The 25,408-nt window shown below is 34.1% G+C and overlaps 4 protein-coding genes across 5 annotated transcripts in view; 1 reads left to right on the top strand and 3 right to left on the bottom strand.

The window, feature by feature from the left end:
• Window positions 1-3,462, bottom strand: part of LOC136843882 (uncharacterized) — a 120,860-nt gene extending 117,398 nt beyond the window's left edge. The window contains exon 1 of the mRNA XM_067112757.1: window positions 1,875-3,462. The gene's annotated coding sequence lies outside the window, so the exon portion shown is untranslated. The remainder of the gene's footprint in view (window positions 1-1,874) is intronic.
• LOC136843883 (uncharacterized) overlaps window positions 1-23,766 on the bottom strand; it is a 102,869-nt gene extending 79,103 nt beyond the window's left edge. Inside the window, exon 1 of the mRNA XM_067112758.1 lies at window positions 23,613-23,766. The gene's annotated coding sequence lies outside the window, so the exon portion shown is untranslated. The remainder of the gene's footprint in view (window positions 1-23,612) is intronic.
• LOC136843881 (uncharacterized) overlaps window positions 1-25,172 on the bottom strand; it is a 163,673-nt gene extending 138,501 nt beyond the window's left edge. The window contains exon 1 of the mRNA XM_067112756.1: window positions 24,428-25,172. The gene's annotated coding sequence lies outside the window, so the exon portion shown is untranslated. The remainder of the gene's footprint in view (window positions 1-24,427) is intronic.
• Window positions 1-25,408, top strand: part of Hdc (histidine decarboxylase) — a 291,191-nt gene that overhangs the window by 73,040 nt on the left and 192,743 nt on the right. The gene's annotated exons all lie outside the window — the stretch shown is intronic.

Genomic DNA, 25,408 nt, shown 5'->3' with positions numbered 1-25,408 from the left:
GCCAAAAATTGTTGCTCACTGAAAGCCTCTCCCTCTCCATTAATGGTATTCATCGGACACCAATTAAAATAAAGTAGAGAATCCTAATTGAACCTCCCCTCCATCAAAGGTAGGCCTAAGCATTAAACACTGATCACAGATTGAAAATATATTATTAAAAATCTCCCTTTCTCCATCAAAAGTATTCATCAGACACCAGTCATAGAGAAAAACGTATCTATGAACACGCTCTTCGTCTCTATCAAATGAATGAAATTCCCTTCCCTCCTTCCTGTCAAAGTTAGCCTATTCATACAGCAATCGAAAGAGGTGAAAAAAAGCCGACATTATTCAAAATACAGCATCTTCCCTCCTTACTTTCCCTTGTCATCATGACTACTGTCTCTATTACTCATTCAGCATAGGCGTAGGATTAGTCCTGACTACTGATTCAAGAACTCCGTGACGAGGCGGCATGACAGAGCGCGCTAGAATTGAACGATCACAGACGAATGTTGCCAAGCAACATGTACAATACTTTCTTGATACGTAAAGCTAATCATTAAAATTACATGAAGTCTGTTAAAAGGTGACTCACTAGTTGAAGGGACTGTAATGTTGCATTGTTCGGTAACTTGCAACAAGAAAATGTCTTAGTAAAAAGGTTAGCAATCCGTTCGCCTAATTCGCTCTATTCCCCCCACCCCCCACTACCAAGGCTAACACTCCGACCCCCGTAAACAATCTCGCGCGCCCGAGAGCAATGAATTTTAAAAATTCATCTCACCGACAAACGATGCATTAAACTCCATATTTTTATAGAACATTTTCTGCTCAGAATTACTCTCGCTTTCATTTCCAGATATATTGGCACCAACGCACGTTACGCCATGCTTGCTTGAAGGAAAAGTTCAAGTTATTTAGGTAAGATTTCCTCCGGATCAACAAATGATTACATGAATAACGATACTATTCGGACATCACATTCATCCCATCGTCTTCAAGCCGCCGCCCACATCTGAGCGCATTTTCCCCAGATTAAAAGAAAAACAAAAAGTTCAGAATCATAGACCGGAAAGGTACCGCGAATCACCTTACGAGATTCTGGACATAGAGGACTGGAAATAAATGAGAAATTCACGATCAGCCAGTTAACAGCAAAATACTCGAGGAATGACGCAGGAGTGATTCAGATATCTGTAGACTTCAAAAAGAACTTTGCCATTATTCACAGACCTACGTTAAGGAGCAAGAATTCGAAATGTGGTATGCCACCAAAACTTCTAGATCTCGTTACGTGCAATGTAGCAAGCAAGAGTTGCACTCATGTCGGAATAATGAACAGGATTATGTGAACGGCGATGCATTTTATCACACATTTTGTTCAACGTGGCTTTAGAGCAGTCGGAACGGGAATTCAGGACATTACCGGATGTAACAGGATAATCACAAAATACAAAACGTACATTACTCAGGGGGGTTACAGTTATCCTAAAAAGTCGTGTCAGCCGAGATGTTAAGAATGACAACGATGAAAAGCAACAGAATATGCTAAAAAATGACGTACATATTGAAGGGTCCAATATGTTTGCATATTAGGGAAGCATATTGACGTCGAAAAATATGGCAGAAAACGGAATAAGTGCGGTAATTTGCAGTTACTTTCCGATGCCGAAGCGAGGAACTCGAAGGACCGATCAAAAACACTTCATAAACCGTATTTCAAGACTAGTTACTCTGAACGGAGGTGATAATCGAGTTCACACAAGTACACTACAGCAAGAGCTGATCGGATATGCGGAAACGGCGTTGAGGAAAATCACAGGAAAAGCGTTTCAACTAAAGTATAGTCCCGAATAAAACGCCAACGCTAAGAATTAAGCCACACAACTTACCAGCTTTCGATGTGAAGCTTCGCGAAGTCGCTCAACGCTTCCACGGTCGAAGCACCTTTGGCGTCCAGGAGGAGAGTGTAGAACCAACCTACCGCAGGAGGCACAAGACAAGGACTCGCGGTAAATGCACGAGACCGGCAGGCAGGCAGGCAGGCAGTCTACTGTACAGGCGCTGTTCCACGGCCCACCTGACTGAACAAGGACATGGACTAATCGGCTATGTGCGGCTAACAATGGAGAGAGAGAGCGCGTGAGTGCTGGCGTTGCTGTGGTCGTCGTTGTTGTATAGGCTATCGGGAAAGAAGAAGGACACACAATACGCGGAAGATAACATCGCGGGGAGTCAGAGCGACAGAAGGGTGAAAGAAGTGACCCACGAAAATTGGGGAAGGAATAGAAATAAGGAGCGATTCTTAAGACTTCTGTATCGAAGAAACCAGAAAGATGATGGGACGTAATTGTAAGCCGATTGGTTTAGCACTTATGCTGATGAAAAAAAAAAGGTCGAGAAGTTATTGAAACGTAATGAGTATAGATACCCGTAATTAGAAATGCGAAGATATTTGATTGTAGGCCACAAATTATAATCCTCAGACCGAGTAAATAAAAAAAATATGTAAATGAATAAATAAATAGATAAATAATTAAGTAATTAATTAATAGATATATAAAAAGCATTATCTACAGACCCAGATAATTGATAGCTCATGAAACTAATTAAGAGATGAACAGGATCACTTGATGACAGAAATCAACTCCTGACTCTAAATGGAGGAGAGAGATTAGCGAAGTTCAAAAGCTATAGACTTCCAAAAAAAAAAGGAGGAATTAATATATCTACTTAATACTTTAGGAAATGAATAGATAAGCGTGATAGCTGAAATCTACAAAGGACAGGCCTCAGACACTAAAATTCCGTAGGATAAGCAAAAAAACCATTGCCAATCGAGAACCCATACCCTTCGAATCCAGGTACCCATTTATGGAGATCAGATATTCCGGAGATGGAAGAATACGTTGAATATTATTAGTTAGGAAGCTCGGATGTCAACACAAAGGTTAGGATAGAACCGAAGGTGATTATTTATAGGGGAAGGTATCGATGATGAAAGAGATTACTGAAGAAAATGGCGTAGGCGCAGTAGAGAGTCTTTTGTAAGGTCTGACACTGAAGCGTTAACATACAGCAAGTGGTAATAGTAACAGATCTAATGTGCGTCAGATTTCATTACCCGAAAAAGAACGAAAAGATTAAAGAAAATAAGGAAAGTCGCGAGGATCAGAAATCTGAAACTGTAAAGATAAAAGTATTCGAAGATTTCGGGAGATTCTTAAGTAAGATAAATAATTGAAACCCCTTCTGCATACAATCCCAAAACTGACAGTATAAACGAAAATAAAAAAAAAATCAAGAGCTCAAAAATCAAAGAGAAGAAAAAGTATAAGAAACGATTATAAGTTATTTTTATCCCTTTTGATGAGTGTTATTTTTATCTTTATAACTGAGTAAGAGTATAGCTTACATCTCACAGAAACTAAATAAAACGAATGGGGTAATATATAACATGAACGCTTATAACCATCTCAAGCTTAAAAATGAAAATCCCTAAAAGCCATCATTACAGAAACGGATGGTGATGTCCTCTGAATTTTTAAGAAAAAGGAAAATTTAGAGAAAACAGTGAAAGGTATTTTTTATAAACCTCAGAACCTAAATGATATAAAGAAAGAAGGCAAATTTTTTTTAGAAAAGGGAACATCGAGAAAAAGGCGCGACTGAAAACCGTTTGATTTAGCTCTGAAAATGTATAGCTCTCAGTAACTATAATGAACAGGAGAGAGTAACTGAACACTTTGTTTACAGAAACCAGACATTGAAAATATATATGGGCTGATTAAAAATGTATGCCCGTAGAATTCCTAAGCTCAAAAAACATGAGATGATTGATTGATTGCAAATTATGCTGCGTCATAACTACTGTAGTCGGTTTCATTTTATCTGTCCGTTCACCAACTTTGGCTTTAGGTAGATGTGGCAATATGAATGGCTACCGTTCGGTTGACTGAAATCAGTGTTTCCGATATCGTTGGTTTATTTCGATAAAGGTGCAAAATATTTCTTCATTAAAACTTCTGATTGCTTATATGTACAAACAGCCGTCAAACTTTCTTATTTAGATTGTAAACACGCCGATTTATGTCGATAATATACCAAAGCAAGCGCACGAATGACGAGCTTGTAACAAACGGTCAACTCAGGTCAAACGCAAACGAACGATGAACTTGAAATATTATTTTTCATCTCATTGCGGGTAAATAAACAAGACAAATGGCAATGCGAATGCGAATAAGAGATATTTTAATAATCTCTTGTACGTAAGTTATATGAGCAAGTTAATATTCGAAGTAAGCAAGAAATTTGTTTTTCATGAGGCTGTCTGGGGCCTGGGTGAGGTGAATGGAACAACCACTGCTGGATTGGCTGGAAGGCGGGAAATTTCATGTATAGCATGGCATGATAGCAATGGTAATTGTGGCTTTCTAACCAGAATACTCTGCATATTTATATAATTTTCTATTAAGCATACATATAATTTTAATAGCTAAGTGCTTGGGCACTTCCGGGGCTATTTAGCAAAATAATTTAACCTTCAAAATTTTAAAATCCCATTCAGTTCCCGTCATCCATAGCGTTGATGACATACCGTACAGGCGGCGAAAAGGCTAGCCTAGGCGTAAAGTCTTTTCCATTGTTGGGCATTGGGACGATAATTAGATGGAAAGAATAAATAAATATTACAATAAAAAAGTTATTTTGACTGAAATGGAATGGATGTGTGCGCAAAAGCAGGTCATCAGTAAAATAAGATATTTGTCGAATCGGGAGCACTGGTTCATGTTTTATGGTTTAGCGGTAAACAACAATAAAAGTTATTTTTCAGTTTACGGACGTAAATATCACTTTGGTAACATAAAGTTATTTTTATATCCATGCAATGAAACTGTACATAGAATAAAGTTTGAGTGATAAGAAACTATTCTGATATGAACCATTTTTGAGCATATGAAACTGAGAAACTAAACAATTTTTGAAAATATATGTAACCGAAACTCGTTAGTAATAACGCATCAGGACCTAAATAGAGAATAAAAAGTTAGAAAGCAATCCATTTTCTTTGTAGAAACAGAATAAATTAGAAAATGACTGAATCACTTACATCCAGATCTTATTCACCGAACCTCGGAGGGAAATCAGTAAAAACCAGTTCTTACGCCGCTTAAACACCGGGGAGATACGAAAAAAAAAAAACCTACGTGAGGATGTCGTGCAATTGGAATTTCAGACGTGCAGTTCTCCTTTTATTTTGATAATTTACACACTTTATTTATTTGTTTATTTATCTGTTTGTTTATTTCTTTATTAATTTATCTGTTTTTCTAATAACTGATCTCCTAATTTTGTATTTCCCTTTACCTTCTGTTACTTCTTTCGAATGAACACCATATTTTTTTGGAGGCTTGTTTCTTACGAATAATGTTCATCTTCTGAGTAATAACAACAACAACAACAATAATAATAATAATAACAACAACAATAATAATAATAATAATAATAATAATAATAATAATAATAATAATAATAATAATAATAATAATAGATTTTAGGAAATATAAATGAGCCGCTGAATTTTTTTGTTTTTACGAAGAGCACAAACTTAAAATAAAAACTTATTGTAACTTATACACAGTAGGGCACAAAGAATAAAAAAAAAACAAAAAAGAACTAAATCCCACGAAACGGTGGCCGCAAAGACAGCTACGCTGCAAGCATATCTCTTTTGACAGGTGATTAAAGTAAGAGTGAAACGGAAAAGAAAACGTTTACGAGAAAGTGGAAAAATTAGAACTGAATCAATGCCGGCCATTACTTAGAGAACATAGATAATGAAATCCCAAGGCTTCTTGAAAGTCAGTGATCAGTTATCATCCGAACGACAAAAGGGTGAAAGAGAGATGACCCACAAAAACCGGGGAAGGAACGGAAGTAAGGAGCGATTCTTATACTTCTGTATCGAAGAAACCAGAAAGGTGACGGGACGGAATTGTAAACCGCTTCGTTTAGCACTTTTGTTAATAAAAAAGATCAAGACGTTATTGAAACGTAATGACTATAGATAACGTGACTTAATAATGCGAAGATGTTTTGACTGTAGGCCATAAATTATAATTCTCAGACTGAATAAATAAATAAACATGTAAATAAATAAATAAATAAATTAATTATTTAATTAACAGGTATGTAAAAGGCGTTATCGAGACCCAGAAAATTGATAGCTCATGAAATTAATTAAAAGATGAACAGGATCGCTTGAAGACAGAAATCATCAACTTCTGACTCTAAATGGAGGAGAGAGATTAGCGAAATTCGTAAGCTATAGACTTTCGATAAAAACGGGGAATTAATCTATATACTTTATATTTTAGGAAATGAATCGATAAGAGTGATAGCTGTAATCTGTAAAGTACAGACCTCATACACTAAAATTCCATAAGATAAGCAAAAAACAATTGCTAATCGAGAACCCATGCACTTAGAACCCACTGTATCCATTTATATAGATAAGAAATTCTGGAGATGGAAGAATCCGTTGAATGTCGTTAGTTTGAAAGCTCAGATGTTAACAGAAAGGTTAGGAAAGAACTGAAGGTGTTTATTTATACGGAGAGGTATCGATCATGAAACAGATTACTGAAGGAAATAGCGTAAACGCAGGAGAGAGTGTGTTATAAGTTATGACACGGAAACGTTAACATACACCAAGTGGTAATAGTAAAAAATCTAATGTGTGTCAAATTTTATTCGCCTAAAAAGAATGAAAAGATTAAAGAAAAGAAGGAAACTCGCGAGAAACCAAAATCTGAAACTGTAAAGATAAAAGTTTTCGAAGATTGCGGGACATTATTAAGTAAAATAAATAATTGAAACCCCTTCTGTATACAACCCCAAAACTGACAGTATAAACGGAAATGAGGAAAAAAATGAAGAGCTCAAAAATCAAGAGAAGAAAAAGTATAAGAAACGATTATATTTATCCTTAAAACTGAGTAATAGTTTGGGTTATATCTCTGAGAAACTAAATAAAAGGAATGAGATAATGTATAACAAGAACTCTTATAACCTCTCAAGCTTAAAATCGAAAATCACAAAAAGCCTTCACTACAGAAATGGATGTTGAAGTCCTCTGAATTTTTAAGAAAAAGGAAAATATAAAAGAAACATTTAAAGGTATTATTTCTAACTTCAGAACCTAAATGGTATAAAGAAATAAGGTAAAATTTTTTTTAGAAAAGGGAACATCGCGAAAAAGGCGCGACTGAAAACCATTTGATTTGGCTCTGGAAATGTATAGCTCTAAGAAACTATTGCGGATAGGACATAGTAACTGAACACTTTGTTTACAGAAACCACACACTGAAAATGTATATATTAGCTGATTGAAAATGTATGCTCGTAGACTTCATAAGCTCAAAAAAGAAGATGATTGATTGACTTCAAATTATCCAGCGTCATAACTACTGTAGTCGGTTTCATTTCATCTGTCCGCCCAGCGGGTTTTAGGTAGGTGTGGCAATATTCATAGCGAGAGTTCGATTGACTGAAATCAATGTTTCCGATATCGTTGACTTATTGCAATAAAGATGCCAAATATTTCTTCAGTAAAACGTCTGAATGCTTATGTATATATATAAAAAAAATATTTGTTTAAATCATAAACGTGCCGATTCATATCGATAATATACCAATGCAAGCACACGAATGACTAGCCTGTAACAATGGGTCAACTCAGGTCAAACGCAAAGGAACGATGAACCTTAAATAATTATTTTTTCATATCATTGTAGGTACATTAAAAGACATCTGGCAATGCGAATGCGAATAAGAGGTACTTTGATCATTTCTTGTATGTAAATTACATGAGCAGGTTAATATTCGAAATAAGCAGGAAATATTTTTGTCAATGAAGCTGTCTGGGGCGTGGGTGAGGTGAATGGAACAACCACTGCTGTGTTGGCTGGAAGGCGGGAAATTTCATTTTAACATGCCGTGATAGCAATGGTGATTCTGGCTTTCATTCTAGAATACTCTGCATATTTATATAATTTTGTTATTAAGCGTACATATAATTATAATAGCTCAGTGCTTGGGCGCTTTCGAGACTATTTAGGTAAATAACTTATCCTTAGAAAGTTTAAAATCCCATTCAGTTCCCGTCATCCTTAGCTTTGATGACATACCGTACAGACGGCGTAAAAGACTAGCCTAGGCGTAAAGTCTTTTTTATTGCTGGGCATTGGGACGATAATTAGATGGAAAGAATAAATAAATATTACAGTAAAAAGTTATTTTGACTGAAATGTAATAGATATGTGCGTAAATAAAAGTTGTTTTTCAGTTTACGGACGTGATATCACTTTGGTAATATAATAAAGTTATTTTTATATCCATGCAATGAAACTGTACATAGAATAAAGTTTGAGTGATAAGAAAATATTGTGGTATGAACCATTTTTCAGCATAGGAAATTAAGAAACTGAACAATTTTTGAAAATATATGTAACCGAGACTCGTTATTAATAACACATCAGGACCTAAACAGAGAATAAAAAATTAGAAAGCAATTAATTTTCTTTGTAGAAACAGAATAAATTAGAAAAATGACTGAATCAGTTACAGCCAGATCTTATTCACCGAACCTCGGAAGGAAATCAATAAAAACCAGTTCTTATGCCGCTTCAACACCGGAGCGATAGGAAAAAAAAACCTAATTAACGGTGGACTGTGCAACAGCCGCCCTAAGGATGTCGAGCAATTGGAACTTCAGACGTCCAAGCGAAGATGCAATACATTACTACCCTGATACAGTTCCCCTTGTATTTTGGTAATTTACACACTTTATTTATTTATTTGTTAATTTATCGGTTTTTCTGATAACTGATCTCCCCTTTTTGTATTTCCTTTTACCTTCTGTTACTTCTTTTGAATGAACACCGTATTTTTTGGAAGTTTGTTCCTTACGAATAGAGTTTATCTTCTGAATAATAATAATAATAATAATAATAATAATAATAATAATAATAATAATAATAATAATAATAATAATAATAATAATAATAATTATAGTAATAAGTTGATTTTTTATTTTTCGGAGAGCACGAACTTAAAATCCACGAAATAATTGTAGCTCATACACTTTAGAAACAACTAAATCCCTTGAAACGGTGCCCGCAGGACAGCTACGCTGCAAGCATATCGCTTTTAACAGGTGATTAACGTGAGAGTAAAACGGGAAAGAAAAAGTTTGAGAAAGTGGAAGATAAGAACTAAATGAATGCCGGCCATTACTTGTAGAACATGGAAAATGAAATCCCAAGGCTTCTTGAAAACCAGTGATCAATTTTCATCCGATCGACAAAAGGGTGAAAGAAATGACCCACAAAAACCGTGGAAGGAACGGAAATAAGGAGCGATTCTTATACTTTTGTATCGAAGAAACCAGAAAGATGATGGGACGGAATTGTAAACCGCTTCGTTTAGCACTTATGCTGATAAAAAAGATCAAGAAGTTATTGAAACGTAATGAGTATAGATACCGGGACTTGGAAATGCGAAGATGTTTTGATTGTAGGCCATAAATTATATTCTTCAGATTGAATAAATAAATAAGTATGTAAATAAATAAATAAATAGATAAATAAATGAATGATTTAATTAATTAACATATATGTAAAAGGCGTTTTCCAGACCCAGAAAATTGATAGCTCATGAAACTAATTAAGAGATGAACAGGATCGCTTGAAGACAGAAATCATCAACTTCTGACTCTAAATGGAGGAGAGAGATTAGCGAAATACATACGCTAGACTTACGAAAAAACGGAGGAATTAATCTATATAATTTATACTTTAGGAAATGAATCGATAAGAGTGATAGCTGAAATCTATAAAGTACAGACCTCAGACACTAAAATTCCATAAGATAAGCAAAAAACAATTGCTAATCGAGAACCCATACACTTAGAACCCACTGTACCCATTTATAGAGATTAGAAATTCTGGAGATGGAAGAATCCGTTGAATATCGTTAGTTTGAAAGCTCAGATGTTAACAGAAAGGTTAGGAAAGAAACGAAGGTGTTTATTTATAGTAAGAGGCATCGATGATGAAACAGATTACTGAAGGAAATAGCGTAAACGCAGTAGAGAGTTTTGTGTAAGTTCTGACACCGAAACGTGAACATACAGCAAGTGGTAATAGTAACAGATCTAATGTGTGTCAAATTTTATTCGCCTCAAAAGAATGAAAAGATTAAAAAAAAGAAGGAAAGTCGCGAAGAACAGAAATCTGAAACCGTAAATAAAAGTATTCGAAGATTGCGGGAGAGTATTAAGTAAAAGAAACGATTGAAACCCCTTCTGTATACAACCCCAAAACTGAAAGTATAAACGGAAATGAGAGAGAAAAAATCAAGAGAAGAAAAAGTATCAGAAGCGATTATAAGTGTTAATTTTATCCCTTTTGATAAGTGATATTTTTACCCTTATAACTGGGTAAGAGTATGGTTTATATCTCTCGGAAACTAAATAAAACGAATGGTATAATATATAACAAGAATGCTTATAACCTCTCAAGCTTAAAAATGAAAATCCCAAAAAGCCAGCATTACAGAAACGGATGTTGAAGTCCAATCAATTTTTAAGAAAAAAGAAAATTTAGAGGAAACAGTGAAAGATATTATTTATAAACCTCAGAACCTAAATGATATAAAGAAAGAAGGTAAATTTTTTTTAGAAAAAGGAACATCGCGAAAAAGGCGCGACTGAAAACCATTTGATTTAGCTCTCAGAAACTATAATGAACAGGAGAGAGTAACTGAACACTTTGTTTACAGAAACCAGACATTGAAAATATATATGGGCTGATTAAAAATGTATGCCCGTAGACTTCAGAAGCTCAAACACTAAGCTGATTGATTGACTGCAAATTATCCAGCAACACAACTACTGTAGTCGGTTTCATTTCATCTGTCCGCCCAGCGGGTTTTAGGTAGGTGTGGCAATATTCATAGCGGGAGTTCGATTGGCTGAAATCAGTGGTTCTGACATCGTAGGCTTACTGTGATAAAGATGCAAAATATTTATTCAGTAAAAGTCTGAATGCTTATATATACAAAAAAGAAACTATCTTATTTAAATCATAAACATGCCGATTTCTGTCAATAATATACCAATGCAAGCGCACGAATGACTAGCCTGTAACAATGAGTCAACTCAGGTCAAACGCAAAGGAACGATGAACCTTAATTATTTTTTTCGTCTCATTGTAGGTACATAAAAAGGCATCTGGTATTGCGAATGTGAATAAGAGGTATTTTGATAATTTCTTGTTTGTAAATTAAATGAGCAGGTTAACATTCCAAATAATCAAGAAATATTGTTTATTATGAGGGTGTCTGGGGCCTGGCTGAGGTGAATGGAACAACCACTGCTGGATTGGCTGGAAGGCGGGAAATTTCAGTTATAACAATGGCATGATAGCGATGGTAATTGTGGCTTTCTTTCCAGAATACTCTGCTTATTTATGTAATTTTTATTTAAGCATACATAAAATTATAATGGCCCAGTTCTTGGGCACTTTGGGGGCTATTTAGGTAAATACTTATCCTTCAAAAGTTTAAAATTCCACCCAGTTCCCGTCATCCTTAGAGCTGATGATATACCGCACAGACGGCGTAAAAGGCTAGCCTAGACATAAAATCTTTTTCACTGTTGGGCATTGGAACGATAATTAGATGGAAAGAATAAATAAATGTTACATAAAAAAGTAATTTTGACTGAAATGGAATGGATGTGTGCTTTAAAGAAGGTCAGTAAAATAAAATATCTGGCGAATCGGTAGCACTGGTCCATGTTTTATGGTTTAGCGGTAAACAATAATAAAAGTTATTTTTCAGTTTACGGACGTAGATATCACTTTGGTAACATAATAAAGTTATTTTTATATACATGCAATGAAACTGTACGTAGAATAAAGTTTGAATGATAAGAAAATATTGTGGTATGAACCATTTTTGAGCATAGGAAATTAAGAAACTAAACAATTTTTGAAAATATTATGTAACCGAAACTTGTTATTAATAGCACATCAGGGCCTAAACAGAGAAGAAAAAATTAGAAATCAATTAATTTTCTGTTATAGAAACTAAATAGACTACACAAATGACTGAATCAGATACAGCCAGATCTTATTCACCGAACCTCGGAGGGAAAAAAATAAAAACCAGTTCTTACGCCGCTTAAACACCGGGGAGATACGCAGAAAACCTAATTAACGGTGGACTGTGCAACAGCCTCCCTAAATATTAACAGATCTAATGTGTGTCAAATTTTATTGCCCTAAAAAGAGTTAAAAGATTAAAGAAAATAGGGAAAGTCGCGACGATCAGAAATCTGAAACTGTAAAGATAAAAGTATTCGAAGTTTTAGGAAGATTATTAAGTAAAATAAACGACTGAAACCCCTTTTGTATACAACCTAAAACTGACAATATAAGGGGAAGTGGGGAAAAAAATCAAGAACTCTAAAATCAAGAGAAGAAAAAGTATAAGAAACGATTATAAGTGTTAATTTTATACCTTTTGATAAGTGTTACTTTTATCCTAATAATTGAGTAAGAGTATAGCTTACATCACTCAGAAACTAAATAAAACGAATCAGATAATCTATAACAAGAACTCTTATGACCTCTCAAGTTAAAAATGAAAAACACAAAAAGCCTTCATTACCGAAATGGATGTTGAAGTCCTCTGAATCTTTAAGAAAAGGAAAATTTAAAGGAAACAGTGAAAGGTATTATTTATAAACCTCAAAACCTAAATGATATAAAGAAAGAAGGTAAATTTTCTTAAAAAAATGGAACATTGCGAAAAAGGCGCGACTGAAAACCATTTGATTTCGCTCCCAAAAACTATAATGAACAGGAGAGAGTAACTGAACACTTTGTTTACAGAAACCAGACATTGAAAATATATATGGGCTGATTGAAAGTGTATGCCCGTAGACTTCATAAGCTCAAAAAACTTGAGATGATTGATTGACTGCAAATTATCCAGCGTCATAACTACTGTAGTCGGTTTCATTTCATCTGTCCGCCCAGCGGGTTTTAGGTAGGTGTGGCAATATTCATACCTAGCGTTCGATTGACTGAAATCAGTGTTTCTGACATCGTAGGCTTATTGCGATAAAGATGCAAAATATTTCTTCAGTAAAACGTGTGAATGCATATATATACAAAAAAAACTATCTTATTTAAATCATAAACATGCCGATTTATGTCAATAATATACCAATGCAAGCGCACGAGTGACTAGCCTGTAACAATGGGTCAACTCAGGTCAAACGCAAAGGAACGATGAACTTTAAATAATTATTTTTTCATCTCATTATATGTACATAAAAAGAGTACATAAAAAGACATCTGGCAATGCGAATGCGAATAAGAGGTATTTTAATAATTTCTTGTATGTAAAATAAATGATCAGGTTAATATCCGAAATAAGCGAGAAATATTGTTTTTTTTATGAGGCTGTCTAGGGCCTGGGTGAGGTGAATGGAACAACCACTGCTGTATTGGCTGGAAGGCGAGAAATTTCATTTATAACATGGCATGATAGCAACGGTAATTGTATTTTTTTTTTCAGAATACTCTGCATTTTTATATAATATTTTTTTAAGCACACATAAAATTATAATAGGCCCAGTACTTGGGCACTTTGGAGGCTATTTAGGTAAATAATTTATCCTGCAAAATTTTAAAGTCCCATTCAGTTCCCGTCATCCTTAGCGTTGATGACATACCGTACAGACGGCGAAAAAAGCTAGCCTAGGAGTAAAAGATTTTCATTGTTGGGAATTGGAACGATAATTAGATGGAAAGAATAAATAATTGTTACAATAAAAAAAGTAATTTTGACTGAAGTGGAATGGATGTGTGCGTAAAAGGAAGTCAGTAAATTAAAATATTTGTCGAATCGGTCCATGTTTTATGGTTTAGCGGTAAACAATATTAAAGTTATTTTTCAGTTTACGGACGTAGAGATCACTTTGGTAACATAATAAAGTTATTTTTATGTGCATGTAATGAAACTGTACATAGAAAAAAGTTTGAGTGATAAGAAAACATTGCGATATGAACCATTTTTTAGCATAGGAAACTGAGAAACTAAACAATTTTTGAAAATGTATGTAACCGAAACTCGTTATTAATTACACATCAGGACCTAAATAGAGAATAAAAAATTAGAAAGCAATTCATTTTCTGTTATAGAAACTGAATAGATTAGACAATTGACTGAATCAGATTCAGCCAGATCTTATTCACCGAACCTCGGAGGGAAAATCAGTAAAAACCAGTTCTTACGCCGCTTAAACACCGGGGAGATACGCAAAAAATACCTAATTACCGTTGTACTGTGCAACAGGCTTCCCGATTATATCGTGCAATTGGAACTTCTGACGTTCAAGCGAAGATGCAATGCATTAATAACCTAATCCAGTTCTCCTTGTATTTTGGTAATTTACTCACTTTATTTATTTAATTATTTATTTGTTAATTTATTTGCTTTTCTAATAACTGATCTGGTTTATTGTATTTCCCTTTACCTTCTGTTACATCTTTCGAATAATAATAATAATAATAATAATAATAATAATAATAATAATAATAATAATAATAATAATAATATTAATAATAATAATGAGCGGCTGATTTTTTTTTCTTTACGGACAGCACAAGTGTTAATATTAACAGATCTGATGTGTGTTAAATTTTATTACCCTACAAAGAATTAAAAGATTAAAGAAAATAGGGAAAGTCTCGAGGATCAGCAATCTGAAACTGTAAAGATAAAAGTATTCGAAGTTTGCGGAAGATTATTAAATAAAATAAACGACTGAAACCCCTTTTGTATACAACCCAAAACTGACAGTATAAAGGGAAGTGAGAAAAAAAAGTAAAAAACTCTAAAATCGTGAGAACAAAAACTATAAGAAACGATTATAAGTGTTAATTTTATCCCTTTTGATAAGGGTTATTTTTATCCTAATAACTGAGTAAGAGTGTGGCTTATATCTCTCAGAAACTAAATAAAAGGAATGCTATAATATATAACAACAATTCTTAAAACCTCTCAAGCCTAAAAATGAAAATCACAAAAAGCGTTCATTACCGAAATGGATGTTGAAGTCCTCTGAATTGTTAAGAATAAGGAAAATTTAAAGGAAGCAGTGACAGGTATTATTTATAAACCTCTGAACCTAAATGATATAAAGAAAGAAGGTAAAATTTTTTTCGAAAAGGGAACATCGCGAAAAAAGCGCGACTGAAAACCATTTGATTTCGCTCGCAGAAACTATAATGAACAGGAGAAAGTAACTGAACACTTTGTTTACAGAAAACAGACATTGAAAATATGTATGGGCTGATTGAAAGTGTATGCCCGTAGACTTCATAAGCTCAAAAAACTTGAGATGATTGATTGACTGCAAGTTATCCAGCGTCATAACTACTGTAGTCGGTTTCATTTCATCTGTCCCCTCACCAACGTAGGTTTTTTAACGTAGGTTTTTTAAGGCAGATGTGGCAATATGCATAGGAAGCGTTCGATTGACTGAAATCAGTGTTTCCGACACCGTGGGCTTACTGCGATAAAGATGCAAAATATTCCTTCAGTAAAACGTATGAATGCTTACTGTATATATTCAAACAACCCCCAAAACTTTCTTATTTAGATCATAAACATGCCGATTTATGTCGATAATATACCAATGCAAGCGCGCGAATGACGAGCTTGTAACAAACGGTCAACTCCGGTCGAACGCAAACGAGCGATGAACTTTAAATAGTTATTTTTCATCTCATTGCGGGCACATAAAAAAGACAAATGGCATTGCGAGTAAGAGTTATTTTAATAATTTCTTGTATGTAAATTACATTCGAAATAAGGGAGAAATTTTGTTATCTATGAGGCTGTCTGGGGCGTGGGTGAGGTGATTGGAAGAACCATTGCTGGATTGGCTGGAAAGCGGGAAATTTCATTTATAACATGGCGTGATAGCAATGGAAATTGTGGCTTTTATTCCAGAATACTCTGTATTTTTAAATAATTTTTCTTAAGCATACATAAAATTATAATAGCCCAGTACTTGCGCACTTTGGGGGCTATTTAGCTATATACTTATGCTTCAAAATTTTAAAATCCCATTTAGTTCCCGTCATCCTTAGCGTTGATGACACACCGCTCATACGGCGTAAAAGGATAGCCTAGATGTAAAATTTTTTCGTTGTTGGGCATTGGGACGATAATTAGATGAACAGAATAAGTAAATGTTCAAGAAAAAAAAAAAAGTAATTTTGACTGAAATGGAATGGATGTGTGCTTTAAAGAAGGTCAGTAAAATAAAATATCTGGCGAATCGGTAGCACTGGTCCATGTTTTATGGTTTAGCGGTAAACAATAATAAAAGTTATTTTTCAGTTTACGGACGTAGATATCACTTTTAACATAATAAAGTTATTTTTTTGTGTATGTAATGAAACTGTACATAGAACGAAGTTTGAGTGATAAGAAAATATTGTGATATGAACCATTTTTGAGCATAGGAAATTGAGAAAGTAAACAGTTTTTGAAAATATATGTAACCGAAACTCATTATTAATAGCACATCAGGACCTAAATAGAGAAGAAAAAATTGGAAAGCAATTCATTTTCTGTTATAAAAACTGAGTAGATTAGACAAATGACTGAGTCAGATACAGCCAGATATTATTCACCGAACCTCGGACTGAAATAAATAAAAACCAGTTCTTACACCGGGGAGATACGCAAAAAACCTAATTAACGGTGGACTGTGCAACAGCCTCCCTGAAGATGCCGTTCAATTGGAACTTCTGACGTTCAAGCGAAGATGCATTGCGTTAATAACCTAATACAGTTCTCCTTGTATTTTGGTAATTTACAGACCTTATTTGTTTATTTATTTATTTGTTAATTTATTTGCTTTTCTAATAACTAATGTGGTTTTTTGTATTTCCCTTTACCTTCTGTTACATTTTTCGAATAATAATAATAATAATAATAATAATAATAATAGTAATAATAATAATAATAATAATGAGCGGCTGAATTTTTTTTTTCTTTACGGACAGCACAAGTGTTAATATTAACAGATCTAATGTGTGTCAAATTTTATTACCCTAAAAAGTGTGAAAAGATTAAAGAAAATAGGGAAAGTCGCGAGGATCAGAAATCTGAAACTGTAAAGATAAAAGTATTCGAAGTTTCCGGGAGATTATTAAGTAAAATAAACGACTGAAACGCCTTTCGTATACAACCCAAAACTGACATTATAAGCGGAAGTGGGAAAAAAAATCAAGAACTCTCAAATCAAGAGAAGAAAAAGTATAAGAAACGATTATAAGTGTTAATTTTATACCTTTTGATAACTGTTACTTTTATCCTAATAACTGAGTAAGAGTATAGCTTATATCTCTCAGAAACTAAATAAAACGAATCAGATAATGAATAACAAGAACGCTTATGACCTCTCAAGTTAAAAATGAAAATCACAAAAAGCGTTCATTACCGAAATGGATGTTGAAGTCCTCTGAATCTTTAAGAAAAGGAAAATTTAAAGGAAACAGTGAAAGGTATTACTTATAAACCTCAAAACCTAAATGATGTAAAGAAAGAAGGTATTTTTTTTTTAAAAAAGGGAGCATCGCGAAAAAGGCGCGACTGAAAACCATTTGATATCGCTCCCAGCAACTATAATGAACAGGAGAGAGTAACTGAACTCTTTGTTGACTGAAACCAGACATTGAAAATATAAAGGCTGATTGAAAGTGTATGCCCGTAGTCATAAGCTCAAAAAACTTGAGATGATTGATTGACTGCAAATTATACAGCGTCAGAACTACTGTCGTCGGTATTATTTCATCTGTCCCCTCACCAACGTAGGTTTTTTAAGGCAGATGTGGCAATATGCATAAGTAGCGTTCGATTGACTGAAATCAGTGTTTCCGACACCGTGGGCTTACTGCGATAAAGATGCAAAATATTTCTTCAGTAAAACGTATGAATGCTTACTGTATATATATAAACAACCCCCAAACTTTCTTATTTAGGTCATAAACATGCCGATTTATGTCGATAATATACCAATGCAAGCGCGCGAATGATGAGCTTGTAACAAACGGTCAACTGCGGTCAAACGCAAACGAACGATGAACTTAAAACAGTTATTTTTCATCTCATTGCGGGCACATAAAAAAGACAAATGGCATTGCGAGTAAGAGGTATTTTAATAATTTCTTGTATGTAAATTACATTCGAAATAAGGGGGAAATGTTGTTGTCTATGAGGCTGTCTGGGGCGTGGTTGAGGTGATTGGAAGAACCACTGCTGGATTGGCTGGAAGGCGGGAAATTTCATTTATAACATGGCGTGATAGCAATGGTGATTGTGGTTTTCATTCCAGAATACTCTGCATATTTAAATAATTTTTCCTTAAGTATACATAAAATTATAATAGCCCAGTGCTTGCGCGCTATTGGGGTCTATTTAGGTAAATACTTATCCCTCAAAAGTATAAAATCCCACCCAGTTCCCGTCATCCTTATCGCTGATGACATTCCGCACATACGGCGTAAAAGGCTAGCCTAGGCGTAAAATCTTTTTCATTGTTGGGCATTGGAACGATAATTAGATGAGCAGAATAAATAAATGTTCAAAAAAAAAAAAAAAGTAATTTTGACTGAATTGGAATGGATGTGTTTTGAAGGTCAGTAAAATAAAATATCTGGCGAATCAGTAGCACTGGTCCATGTTTTATGGTTTAGCGGTAAACAATAATAAAAGTTATTTTTCAGTTTACGTACGTAGTTATCATTTTGGTAACACGATAAAGTTATTTTTATATACATGCAATGAAACTGTACATAGAATAAAGTTTGAGTGATAAGAAACTATTGTGATATGAACCATTTTTAAGCACAGGAATCTGAGAAACAAAACAATTTTTAAAAATATATGTAACTGAGACTCGTTATTAATAACGCATCAGGACCTAAACCGAGAATAAAAAGTTAGAAAGTAATCCATTTTCTGTTGTAGAAACGGAATAAATTAGAAAAATGACTGAATCAGTTACGTCTACATCTTATTCACGGAACCTCGGAGGGAAATCAGTAAAAACCAGTTCTTATGCTGCTTAAACACCGGGGAGTTAGGAAAAAAAAACCTAATCAACGTTGGGCTGTGGAAGAGCCTCTCTAAGGATGTCGTAGAATTGGAACTTCAGGCGTGCAGTTCTCCTTTTATTTTGATAATTTACACACTTTATATATATATATATATATATATATATATATATATATATATATATATATATATATATATATATATATATATATAATAAAAAAATTCAGCTTATTATTATTATTATTATTATTATTATTATTATTATTATTATTATTATTATTATTATTATTATTATTATTCAGATGAACCTTATTCGTAAGGAACAAGCTTCCAAAAAATATGGTGTTCATTCGAAAAGTAACTTGGAAGGCAAAGGGAAATACAAAATGAGATCAGTTATTAGAAAAACAGATAAATATATAAATATATATGTATATATATATATATATATATATATATATATATATATATATAATATATATATATATATATATATATATATATATATATATATATATATATTTATCTGTTTTTCTAATAACTGATCTCCTCATCTTGTATTTCCCTTTGCCTTCCGTTACTTCTTTCGAATGAACACCATATTTTTTGGAAGCTTGTTCCTTACGAATAAGGTTCATCTGAATAATAATAATAATAATAATAATAATAATAATAATAATAATAATAATAATAATAATAAGCTGAATTTTTTTTATTTTACGGACAGCACGAACTTAAAATAAAAGAAATGATTGTAGCATACACACTTAAGAAACAATTAAATCTCTTGGAACGGCGCCCGCAAAGACAGCTACACTGCAAGCATATCTCTCTTAACAGGTGATTAAAGTGAGAGTAAAACAGGAAAGAAGAAGTTTAAGTGAAAGTGGAAAAAGAAGAACTGAATTTAATGCGACTACTTATAGAACATAGATAATGAAATCCCAAGGCGTCTTGAAAACCAGTGATCAAGTATCATCCGAACGACAAAAGGGTGAAAGAGATGACCCACAAAAACCGGGGAAGGAACGGAAGTAAGGAGCGATTCTTATACTTCTGTATCGAAGAAACCAGAAAGATGATGGGATGTAATTGTAAACCACTTCGTTTAGCACTTATGCTGATAAAAAAAAGGTCAAGAAGTTATTGAAACGTACTGAGTATAGATACCGGGATTTAGAAATGCGAGGATGTTTTGATTAAAGGCCATGAATCATAATCGTCAGACTGAATGAATAATTAAATATGTAAATAAATAAATTAATTAATTAAGTAATTAATTAATAGATTTATAAAAGGCGTTATCCACAGGCCCAGAAAATTGATAGTTCATGGAACTAATTAAAAGATGAACAGGATCGCTTGAAGACAGAAGTCATCAACTTCTGACTCTAAATGGAGGAGAGAGATTAGCGAAGTTCATAAGCTATAGACATAAAAAAAAAAATGGAAGGGTTAATCTGTCTACTTCATACTTCAGGAGATGAATAGATAAGAGTAATAGCTGAAATCTATAAAGTATGGACCTCAGGCACTAAAATTCCATACGATAAGCAAAAAAAAATTGCTAATCGAGAACCCATGCACTTAGAATCCATTGTAGCCATTTATGGAGATCAGGTATCCCGGGGATGGAAGAATGCGTTGAATATCATTAGTTAGAAAGCTCAGATGTTAACATGAAGGTTAGGAAAGAACCGAAGGTGTTTATTTATAGGGGGAGGTATCGATGATGAAACAGATTACTGAAGGAAATAGAATAAACGAAGTAGAGAGTGTGTTATAAGTTCTGACACTGAAACGTTAGCATACAGCAAGTGTTAATATTAATAGATCTAATGTCTGTCAAATTTTGTACACCTGAAAAGAATGAAAAGATCAAAGAAACGAAGGAAGGTCTCGAGGAACAGAAATCTGAAACCGTAAATATAAATGTATTCGAAGATTTCGGGAGATTATTAAGTAAAATAAACGACTGAAAGCCCTTCTGTATACTACCGCAAAACTGAAAGTATAAACGGAAATGAGAGAGAAAACATCGAGAGAAGAAAAAGTATAAGAAACGATTATAAGTGTTATTTATTTCCCTATAACTGGGTAAGAGTATGGCTTATATATCTCAGAAACAAGATAAAAGGAATGGGGTAATATATAACAAGAATGCTTATAACCTCTCAAGCTTAAAAATGAAAATCACAACAGCCATCATTACAGAAATAGACGTTGAAGTCCAATCAATTTTTAAGAAAAAAGAAAATTTAGAGGAAACAGTGAAAGGAATTATTTATAAACTTCAGAACCTAAATGATATAAAGAGAGAAGGTAGATTTTTTTTCGAAAAGGGAACATCGAGAAAAAGGCGCGACTGAAAACCATTTGATTTATCTCTCAGAAACTATAATGAACAGGAGAGAGTAACAACACTTTGTTTACAGAAACCAGACATTGAAAATATATATGGGCTGACTGAAAATGTATGCCCGCGGACTTCATAAGTTCAAAAAACTCAAGATGATTGATTGACTGCAAATAATCCAGCAGCATAACTACTGTAGTCGGTTTCATTTCATCTGTCCGTTCACCACCTTTGGTTTTAGGTAGATGTGGCAATATTCATAGCTAACGTTCGATTGACTGAAATCAGTGTTTCCGACACCGTGGGCTTATTGCGATAAAGATGCAAAATATTTCTTCAGTGAAACATCTGAGTGCTTATAAATACAAACAACACCCCAATCTTTCTTGTTTAGATTATAAACATGCCGATTTATGTCGATAATATACCAATGCAAGCGCACGAATGACGAGCTTGTAACAAACGGTCAACTCCGGTTGAACGCAAACGAACGATGAACTTTAAATAGTTATTTTTCATCTCATTGCGGCCACATAAAAAAGACAAATGACAATGCGAGTAAGAGGAATTTTAATAATTTCTTGTATGTAAATTACATTCGAAATAAGGGAGAAATATTGTTGTCTATGAGGCTGTCTGGGGCGTGGGTGAGGTGATTGGAAGAACCACTGCTGGATTGGCTGGAAGGCGGGAAATTTAATTTATAACATGGCGTGATAGTAATGGTAATTGTGGTTTTCATTCCAGAATACTCTGCATATTTGTACAGTTTTTTCTTAAGCATACATAAAATTATAATAGCCCAGTGCTTGCGCACTTTGGGGGCTATTTAGCTATATACTTATGCTTCAAAATTTTAAAATCCCATTTAGTTCCCGTCATCCTTAGCGTTGATGACACACCGCTCATACGGCGTAAAAGGATAGCCTAGATGTAAAAATTTTTCGTTGTTGGGCATTGGGACGACAATTAGATGAACAGAATAAATAAATGTTCAAAAAAAAAAAAAGTAATTTTGACTGAAATGGAATGGATGTGTGCTTTAAAGAAGGTCAGTAAAATTAAATATCTGGCGAATCGGTAGCACTAGTCCATGTTTTATGGTTTACCGGTAAACGATAATAAAAGTTATTTTTCAGTTTACGGACGTAGTTATCACTTTGGTAGCACGATAAAGTTATTTTTATATCCATGCAGTGAAACTGTACATAGAATAAAGTTTGAATGATGAGAAAATATTGATATGAACCATTTTTGAGCATAGTAAATTGAGAAATTAAACAATTTTTGAAAACGCATATAACTGAAACTCGTTATAGACAACACATCAGGACTTGAACCGAGAATAAAAAATCAGAAAGCAGTCCATTTTCTGTCATAGAAAGTAAATAGATTAGACAGGTGACTGAATCAGTTACATCCAGATCTTATCCACCGAACCTCGGAGGGATATCAATAAAAACCAGTTCTTACGCCGCTTAAACACGGGGGAGATAAGAAAAAAAAAAACTAAAAAAATTGCCGCTGGACTTGGGAACAGCCTCCCTGAGAATGTCGTGGAATTAGAATTTCTGACGTTTAATACAGTTCTGTTTGTACTTTGATCATTTACACACTTTATGCATTTATTTGTTTATTTATTTATTTATCTGTTTTTCTAATAACTGATCTCCTCTTTTTGTGTTTCCCTTTAACTTCTTTCGAATGAACACCATATATTTTGGAAGCTTGTTCCTTACGAATAAGGTTCATCTGAATAATAATAATAATAATAATAATAATAATAATAATAATAATAATAATAATAATAATAATAATAATAATAATAATAAGAGATTTAAGAAATATAAATGAGCCGCTGAATTTTTTTCCTTGACGGACGGAACAAACTTAAAACAAAACTTATTGTAACTCACACACAGTAGGGCACATACACAATACACACACAAAAAAGAAGACACTAAATCCCTTGAAACGGTGCCCGCAAAGACGGCTTCACTGCATGAATACCTCTTAACAGGTGATGATCGACTTGAGAGTTGAGCCGTGACATTATCATCCTTACCTGGTTGTTATGATGATGATGATGAGGAGGAGGAGGAGGAGGAGGAGGAAGTGGCGGCAATGTTCTTGCAGGTGCTGATTTACAGAAGTTTCTTGAGAGCTCGTTGCTAATCGCTCGCGCCTTCCCCAACACCTCCGGCGCAGACGTTCTTGTTGTCAGGTCTGAGATTTTAAAAAACGGTCGCGCGAGGCGAGGCATCACAGAGTCGACTTATCACCTTTTCGAAACCGGTTTTCGTAAATGCGTGCGGCTTTAACTCGTTATCAATTACTTATTCCTTAATGATGTCCTCGTCGTCGAACGACTGCTACGAACTACCTGCTCGCACACAGGCATGTCAGAAAAATAAAAACTCTTGGTTTGACATTCTCTCTCTCTCTCTCTCTCTCTCTCTCTCTCTCTCTCTCTCTCTCTCTCATTTAAACTTTCACGGCCTTCTTAAACCGTTCGTATTGAAGTTTTCAAAATTATTACCTAATCTAATTTCATCCTGCCTTAACCATAACGCGTTATTTCGGACACAACGAACTTTTGAACTTTTTCAGTGTGTTCCTCAAACTCACTTTTTCGGTGAAAAATGTTCTGTGTCACATTCCTTTGGGCAGTCCTTACATTTCAAATAAATGGCAAAGTATAGATGCACTGAACTTGACTACTGAAAGGTTTCACAGATCGAAGATAAATGATTGCTTAATCCACGCGAAAGTTTGCGTAATGATAGTATTCAATAGATTCTCGTAGGTTATTTATTTCCGTGCTTAACTAACACACACGCACACGCACACATACACATACAAAAATGAAAGGAAGCTTACCGTGCCAGAGGCTGTCGTCCCTAGTTGCTACCAAAGTCAAGTCTTCGGGGTTGGAGATCTTCTCTTTTCCTACCGCGTATCCAAAATTCAGACGAGCACTACCGCACGCAATGAAGGTCTACTTCGATATACCACCTTCCTGGAGATGTAGCCTTTGAAAAAGGGGGCCCTAGCGGTAAATATTTCCAGTAGGCTTCTCTTGAGGTCCCTGGACAGACAGAGACGATCACAGCAGTTCCACCCCCGACGTTGACATTCCGGGATTGGCACCTGGAACCCTACTGGAAAAATGTACCATGAGAGTCCGCCCCCCTGTAACGACCGCGAGGGATAAATAAATTTCCAGGTAGGTGGTGTAGTGATGGGTTCTCACTGGGGGTGCTCAGCGCTAATTTTTTACGTCATGATAAGAGAGATTATTTTTTTTTTTTTATCTGTATACTCTACAGTGTATTTCAGGTACGTATGCGGTCCTTCGTTACGACACAAGGTTAGGAGCTATTCGCTAAGGTGGCAATAATAATAATAATAATAATAATAATAATAATAATAATAATAATAATAATAATAATATAATAATAATAATGTTCTATAGCTCCCAATTCTAGAATGTTTAGTGACTATATATGTATATTTATGTATATCTATCTATCTATATATCGATCTGTCTATCTATCTATATATATATACATTGTTTATGGGTCATTAAACAAAGGTTTGTGTTAAGCAGATGAAAAAAATTTATGATTCGAGAGTTGGAAGCTATAGAAAATATATATATATATATATATATATATATATATATACATATATATATACATACATACATACATACATATATACATATATATATATATATATATATATATATATATATATATATATATATATATATACATCGTTTCGTTATGATCTTTCCGTAAGAAAGTGAAAATCGAAATAGCAGAAAGAAGGGAGTCGCAATTGGAAGAGAAAACACGA

The sequence above is a fragment of the Macrobrachium rosenbergii genome, chromosome 12, assembly GCF_040412425.1.
Source record: "Macrobrachium rosenbergii isolate ZJJX-2024 chromosome 12, ASM4041242v1, whole genome shotgun sequence".
In the NCBI taxonomy this organism is placed as follows: domain Eukaryota; kingdom Metazoa; phylum Arthropoda; class Malacostraca; order Decapoda; family Palaemonidae; genus Macrobrachium; species Macrobrachium rosenbergii.
This window is presented reverse-complemented; position numbering and strand designations above follow the sequence as displayed.